The sequence below is a fragment of the Perca flavescens genome, chromosome 5, assembly GCF_004354835.1.
Source record: "Perca flavescens isolate YP-PL-M2 chromosome 5, PFLA_1.0, whole genome shotgun sequence".
Lineage (NCBI taxonomy): Eukaryota > Metazoa > Chordata > Actinopteri > Perciformes > Percidae > Perca > Perca flavescens.
The window spans coordinates 36,013,918-36,022,090 of record NC_041335.1 but is presented as its reverse complement, the minus strand read 5'-3'; positions in this window follow the sequence as shown (position 1 = coordinate 36,022,090).

Genomic DNA, 8,173 nt, shown 5'->3' with positions numbered 1-8,173 from the left:
TTCAATATCTCGATGCGTCGAATACATTTTTCTATTAAAGCCATGTAGGATATTTAATTCATAGTTTTTCAAGCTTCAAAAACCAAACATTCTGCAGTGCTCTAATACTAAATAAGTTGGATACATAAAACTATACAGCACTGAGCACATGGCACTGCCTGAATGTGCAAAAACACACACCAGAATATGTAAACAGAAATGTTGTTAGGCCGACATTAAATTGTAAACAGAAATAATCGATTACGAGCCGGCCGATTATCGATGCAGCATCGTCCATGTCCACGATTCCATGCATCGATTATTTGATTAATTTCAACACCTCTAGTCCAAACGTCCGTATTTTACTCGTTCGGAGTGAGAACGGGTTGAATAATGACATGTCTTTTTTTTTTCTTTTTTAATCCTTTATTTAATTTCTGTAAAAGAAAAACCCAACGGTACTTTGCACCCTAGCAAATCTTCAGTACCTACATGGTTTATGTAGTGTATACTTTTGAATTTCACAAAGCTTGACGTATTGTATTTGCCTTTTTTTTTTTTTAATGCCTTTTTATGTCTACGGTCACATCTTCTCTTTTTGTTTAACGGTACGAGCACTTGCCCTTTCTACAGGATCCTCTCACGGTCCAAGTGTCATTAATCCGTAAGCCTTTTGTAATTAGAAAATGGGAGAAAAAAAAAAAAAAATGTTTGTTTTTAAACAAAAAAGCAGAAAACCCGTTCTGGTCTCAGAATCGGAGCCCCTAATGGGACATGGGGGGGATCTTTTTAATTTCTCGTGCTCACTAGAAACTTTCTAGTCTTGGGTTCATCACTTTATTTTGGAAAAAATCACATACGGTAGTGAACAGGGAGAGACAAATAATGATCTGATCCAGTTTGAATTGAGCCATGGATTACACACATGATGTTCGTCAGTTTAAAGGAACACGCCGACTTATCGGGACTTTAGCTTATTCCCCGTATCCCCCAGAGTTAGAGAAGTCCATACATACCCTTCTCATCTCTGTGCGTGTTGTAACTCTGTCTGACGCCCCCACTGCTAGCCTAGCTTAGCACAGATCCTGGAGGTAACCGGCTCCATCTAGCCTAGCTTAGCACAGATCCTGGAGGTAACCGGCTCCATCTAGCCTAGCTTAGCACAGATCCTGGAGGTAACCGGCTCCATCTAGCCTACTGCTCCCAATAAGTGACAAAATAACACCAACATGTTCCTATTTCCATGTTGTGATTTGTAGAGTCACAGCGTGTACAAATAACAAGGTCACATGACACACAGCCGTCTTCTAACCATATATAAACTGGGAACTATATTCTCAGAAAGGCGAAGCACTGCTAGTTGGGCGGAATGATTAGCACCAGAAAAGCACCGTTGTTACTCTCTGCTCCTCACCACGGGGCTTCTTGTGTGCTGCGAGCAAATCACCATTTTCTCTTCACTGACCACAGACGAGCAAAGAAAATGGCTGCAGCTGATTGGACGAACGCCTCACGTGGGTCTGTCTGCTCCGGGATTTCAAAAACTGGCCATAATGGCGACTCGTTCGGAATACAATGTCGTATTTTACGAAAATAGTTCACCGAAACGTGTTTCTGAAAACATTTTAAGAGAGAAATAGGCCGAATCTGTCTTTATTTCAGATCGACAAAGGTCAGTTTAAAAGATTTCTGTCAGCTTTTGGGAGGCGGCGAGCCGAGCCGGCCGCTCCTCATTTGCATAAAGTTGGCTGGATTCAACTTTATGCAAATGAGGAGAGAGCGACTCGACGCCCGGCTTCTCCAAAGTCCCCGCGACGCTCCCAGAATGCATTGCACGGCTGCTCCCATTGAGATGAATGCACTGTTATGCTTCAACCGTTTCACGACAAACTGAGACTTTCTTGACTTGCAAAATTACTTTTTAGTGTGACGAACATCGTACGTGTAATCCATGGCTCAACTCAAACGGGATCAAATAATAATTTGTATTCCCACTACCGTACATATTTCCTCCAAAATAAGGGGCACGTTCAAAACGGAAGTATGATGATGAAAGGAATTGCCAAAAACTATAAATATACGGGCCGTTTTTGATTGATTTTTAGTTTTTTGATTCTGACACCAGTAACGTCTTTTTTTTTTTTTTTTTTTTTTGCATTTGTGTTTTTAAAACGAATAACAAATGTACGTTTTTTTTTTTTTTTCTTCCATTTTGTAATAACAAATGAATTACGGACCTTAAATGCAATACAATCGTGTGTGTGTGTGTGTGTGTGTGTGTGTGTGTGTGTGTGTGTGTGTGTGTGTGTGTGTGTGTGTCTTACTATATTTGTGGGGTCCAAAAACTGGAGAATACAGTATACTTGTGGGGTCTTCACAGCTTTGTGGGGCCAAAATGCTGGACCCCCCCCGCCCCAGTTTAAAGGGCTGTTTGAGGGTTAAGATTTAGGATTAGGGATAGAATAGGGTAAGGGTTAAGGTTAGGCATTTAGTTGTGATGGTTAAGGTTAGGGTAAGGGTTAAGGTTAGGCATTTAGTTGTGATGGTTAAGGTTAGGGTAAGGGGCTAGGGAATGCATTATGTCAAAAAGTGGGTCCCCACAAAGATAGTAAAGCAAACGTGTGTGTGTCAACATGACGATAGCCTTTTGATAGCTAAACTAGTGCAATACATGTCCTGTCACTGTCGGGGGGGGGGAACTCTCCTAAAACACACCATCTTCTCTTTTAGTTTCGAGAGAATCCTTCTCTCTTTTAAAGCCCCGCTGAAGTTCGTGTGTTTGGTCATCCGACTTTTAGGTCGGATCCCGTTGCATATATTTACGTCGGGGCTTCATTTTCAGAAGCTGTCATATCACTGCTGCATGGGGATTGTAAATGAGAGCACATGCCCCATTATTTATATGAGAATGGTCTTTAGTGAAATGTTTGCACAGATGAATGTGAAATAAGTGTCGTCACATTGCGATTCAATAATGATAAAGTTTTACGGTAAACTTGTGGCTGGCTGTTTTTATTTCATAAGGAGAAGATCAGACTACAGTGTCAGGCTGGGAGATAATTCAATATATTTAGAGTCGAGATTTCAAGACACACAATTACATATCCTCCTAGTGTCCTCGGGTCAATTTTTGAGTCATTTATAAAAAGTTTCTATATCAGAAATGTGTGTTTCTTTCAATCAAATCATAAGAAGATAACGTGGATGGTTCCATACAACGTCTCTTCACAAGTAAAATAAGTATTGTCGTAATGTCAGTAATCAGCTTGGGAAGTTTCATGTTCATATATTAATGTATTCCTCTAATTAGTGTCTTTAACACTGTCCATATCTCTAAAGCTTTTGTTCCCAGATTTTGAGCCAGAAATCTCAACTTCAGCAGCACACACACACAGACACACACACACTCTCACATAAGACTCTCACACACACACTCACACACACGCACACTCTCTCTCACACGCACTCTCACACACAGACACACACCTGAACACACTGTAAAAAACATCTCACTATCTGCTAGCTGCCTGTCCCCTGGGGGCTGCATTTTTTCAAATACGCCACACTTAGCCGCATAAATTAACTATTTCCGTGCAAAATATGCGGGGCTTGCATGATTTCATAATCCCCGCATTTTCGTTCCAAAAAAGTCCCATAATATATCTTAGCAGAAAGTTGAAAAATGTTGCGTTTACTTCACACAAGAGCAGCCATTTTCCCCTGTTGCCATGGGAACGTTATGAAGTGATGTAATTACGCAACGCGAACATCATCGAAAAGAAGGGTGTTGGGGGGAGGGGGTGGGAATCACTGTTTTTTCTCTTTTTCATCAAACCTTAGTTTTTGCAAGTTCCCGCAATTTCATCGCATAAAGTTGCATAAATGTCATATAGCATATTCCATCGCATTTTTTAAGAAAACGTGCTGCATAATCAAGGATTTTTGCCCTCAACAATCACAAAAAAACTCTGCATTTTTCTGGAAGGACTGAAATAAACACATTTTTAACAAGATAATGCCTCCTTTGCATATTTAAACATAACGTTTCAGAAAAGTTGCAATACAAAAAAGGATGGTCTTAAACCTTTGTTATCTTCAGGTCAAATTTGACCCATTTTTAAGTTATTATAGCAGACATTTTGGGTTTCTTTCAACTAAATTGCCCCAAAATAACACGGATGGTTTTATTAAACGTTCTTCACAAGTGAAATTAAGGATCATATCTCTACTTTCATTGAAATTTGGGTGTTTTATTCAACATTATAGCGTAATCCTGACTGAACTAAACATTGACATATCTGTGATCATCCATATATATATATTTTGTAATGTTTCCAGGAGAGAGGCCATGGCAGGTGTGGAGGTGACCTTTTATTTAAAGTTGTATTCTCCCGCTATCTGTCCTGTCCAGTGGTTCTTTTAAAGCTTTTATATAACCAAACTCGTTTTTTTAAGGAGGGTTTTAAGTGTTTTATTCACACCAGTGGTCCTCTCGTGCCCCTCGCAGCGCCCATCCCAGGCGTTGCGTTTTAACCAAGGGGGTAAGACTCTCTCCACAACCCGTAGCTCCTATGGCGCCATTTTGATGCTAACAAGCTATCACCTGCCGTTAGTATTCCATTGACTCCCATTCATTTTGGCGCCACTTTGACAGTGAATAACTTTACATCTGAAGCGTTTAAAGACTCTATTTGTCCATTGTTTATTTCTAAAGAAACACGACAATGTATAAATTACCTTGTACCTCACGTTATGGCTCCGTAGCAGACGATTTTATAAAAATAGGCTATTAACAATTGTGTCATAACCACGAGACTTACTGTCACACAGTAGAGGAATTACCGTACAGTACAGGAGAAGCTCACAGGCACTTTGGACTTCCATTAGCTGTTCAGGTTTAATTACTAATGTTAACTAGCATGTTAGTGATCAATAATTAGCCTATGCCTATGTTATCTCCTTACATATACCTACAGTCTCCGTCTCTGTAAGATTGGGAATGATTGAGATTTCTCTCTCACAGCTACCAGAAGACTTCACACTTTCAGACACGTTGCTCACGTCACATCTACGTCTTCAAGCTCAGTTGGAGGCTGATCAGTAACACTCAGCCATCACCGGGAAAGAGACTTCTGATATCCTCCACTGGTCTCTGTCCAGAGACACGGGGTCTGGTGGTCCATTTCTTTTACGGTCTATGGTTTTAACCCTAACCCTAACCCATGCTGTAACAACGCTGCTCCAACAAAGTGGCTCTTTTAGGTGCCTGGCTCCTGTAAACGCTGAGTCATTGATATGTAACACCCTCCGTTGTGTTTAGAGCTTATGTTTCAGCCAACGGGATAGTTTATAGATCCAGTCCAACTCGTTGGTCTGTGAAGATCATTAACACTCTGTCTTTCTTTGCATTTTGACCAACAGGTAGTCCCACAAAATTGGGAGAAACAAAAAGGTTCAGATCTATCTCTCTCTCTCTGTAGTGTAAAAAGAAAAAAAGGATTTACGAGAAGCACTGCAACAAAGCGATCATTGCAGAAAATAGTAACAAAAAGCCCAAGATGATGTCCTCAAATGTCTTGTTTTGTCCCCAACTCAAAGATATTCAGTTTACTGTCACAGAGGAGAGAAGACACTAGAACAATATTCACATTTACAGTGCCTTGCGAAAGTATTCGGCCCCCTTGAACTTTTCGACCTTTTGCCACATTTCAGGCTTCAAACATAAAGATATAAAACTGTAATTTTTTGTGAAGAATCAACAACAAGTGGGACACAATCATGAAGTGGAACGAAATTTATTGGATATTTCAAACCTTTTTAACAAATAAAAAAACTGAAAAATTGGGCGTGCAAAATTATTCAGCCCCTTTACTTTCAGTGCAGCAAACTCTCCCCAGAAGTTCAGTGAGGATCTCTGAATGATCCATTGTTGACCTAAATGACTAATGATGATAAATAGAATCCACCTGTGTGTAATCAAGTCTCCGTATAAATGCACCTGCTCTGTGATAGTCTCAGAGGTCCGTTTAAAGCGCAGAGAGCATCATGCAGAACAAGGAACACACCAGGCAGGTCCGAGATACTGTTGTGGAGAAGTTTAAAGCCGGATTTGGATACAAAAAGATTTCCCTAGCTTTAAAAATCCCAAGGAGCACTGTGCAAGCGATAATATTGAAATGGAAGGAGTATCAGACCACTGCAAATCTACGAAGACCCGGCCGTCCCTCTAAACTTTCAGCTCATACAAGGAGACTGATCAGAGATGCAGCCAAGAGGCCCATGATCACTCTGGATGAAGAGCAGAGATCTACAGCTGAGGTGGGAGACTCTGTCCATAGGACAACAATCAGTCGTATGCTGCACAAATCTGGCCTTTATGGAAGAGCGGCAAGAAGAAAGCCATTTCTTAAAGATATCCATAAAAAGTGTCGTTTAAAGTTTGCCACAAGCCACCTGGGAGACACACCAAACGTGGAAGGAGGAGCCGGAAATGTGGCAAAAGGTTGAAAAGTTCAAGGGGGCCGAATACTTTCGAAAGGCACTGTAACAAGCTGGAATCAGAGAATTTTGATTAAAAGAGGATTTTCTTAAAAACAAAGGAACAAATCCTGCACTCTGCTCTTGCTAAAGCATCACCTTTTATTTACAAAAACGTTTCTGTCCCTCCGGACCTTCATCAAGAGTCTATAGCGTCTATAGAGTATATACTCTTCTTGGACGCTACGCGAAAACAGAGAATTTAAAAGTTCGAAGAAAGACGTTTCGATTGTTAAGCGGAGTTTTGAGCTGAAAGCGATCTCCGTCCACACATGTGTTTTTAGATCCGGTAGAAGAACTAATCACAGTTTAAACTAACACGTCCAACCCCAAATATCTAATAAACAGGAGGCAGCGTGGAGACCATAGACAGTATATATAATGGACCAACAGTTCCTGTGTCTCTGGACGGAGACCAGTGAAGGATATTAGTCACTTTCCCGGTGCTGGCTGAGTGTTACTGAGCAGCCTCCAACTGAGCTTGAAGACGTAGATGTGACGTGAGCAACGTGTCTGAAAGTGTGAAGTCTTCTGGTAGCTGTGCCGAGAGAAATCTCAATCATTCCCAATCTCACAGAGACGGAGAGCGTAGGTGTATGTAAGGAGATAACATAGACACAGGCTAATTACTGATCACTAACATGATAGTTAACATTAGTAATTAAACTTAAACACCTAATGTGAGTTGAACCTGCCTGCGAGTGTCTCCTGTACTGTACGGTAATTCCTCTAATGTGTGACAGTAAGGTCTCCGTTTGCGGCCGTTAAGACTGCAACACAACCCTGCAGATTCCAAACCACAACGGGTCAGAAGTGTTTCCAAATGTCTCCGGTTTAGGGGTCAGTAGTCTATATCCACGACATTCCACTTCTAGGATTGCTCCGGTGCCAGATGTCCCTCATTTTCAGCCGGAGGTCCCGTTTCCTTCCTCTGTCGTTGTGTTGGCGTTCTAACCTCCGGTGGATTTGTGAGGACTGTGGTTAACTGCTCCTCAGATCTCTGCAGGGTAAATCCAGACAGCTAGCTAGACTATCTGTCCAATCTGAGTTTTCTGTTGCACGACTAAAACAACTTTTGAACGTACACACGTTCAAGTTCCTCCCCGAGGCTGTTTTGCAGAGGCACCGTGGCTCCGTCCGGCGCTTAGTGCCACTCAAAACGACTGTGATTGGTTTAAAGAAATGTCAATAAACCAGAGCATGTTTTTTTCCCATCCCAGAATGCTGTGTGGACTAACCAGACCCTCCTCTGCAGCGCTGTGGATGAAGGTCTGGCAAAGTGAGACTAGAGGCTCTGAAACGCCAGAGCAGGGGGAATGAGAGGTGTAAATGTAGCAAAAGATATTTGTTTTTAAACCAAAACGTAGCAATGTGAATGCAGTCTAAGAGTATAATCTTGATGAATGTCCAGCGGCACCGAAACGTAAGTGTTTGTATATAAACGGTGGTGCTGTAGCAAGAGCAGAGTGTAGGATTTGTTCCTTTTTCCAAGTTGATGTTATCTTCCAACCAACCCAGTATATTCATAATGTGTGTAATGTGACACTGACAACCGAACCCAATGGACCAGCAGGTGTATTACCCGCTTAGGCGTGATACTGGGTTGCTTCCAACTCCTTAAACCTGCATTATATCTGAATACCAGCAGGGGGAGACT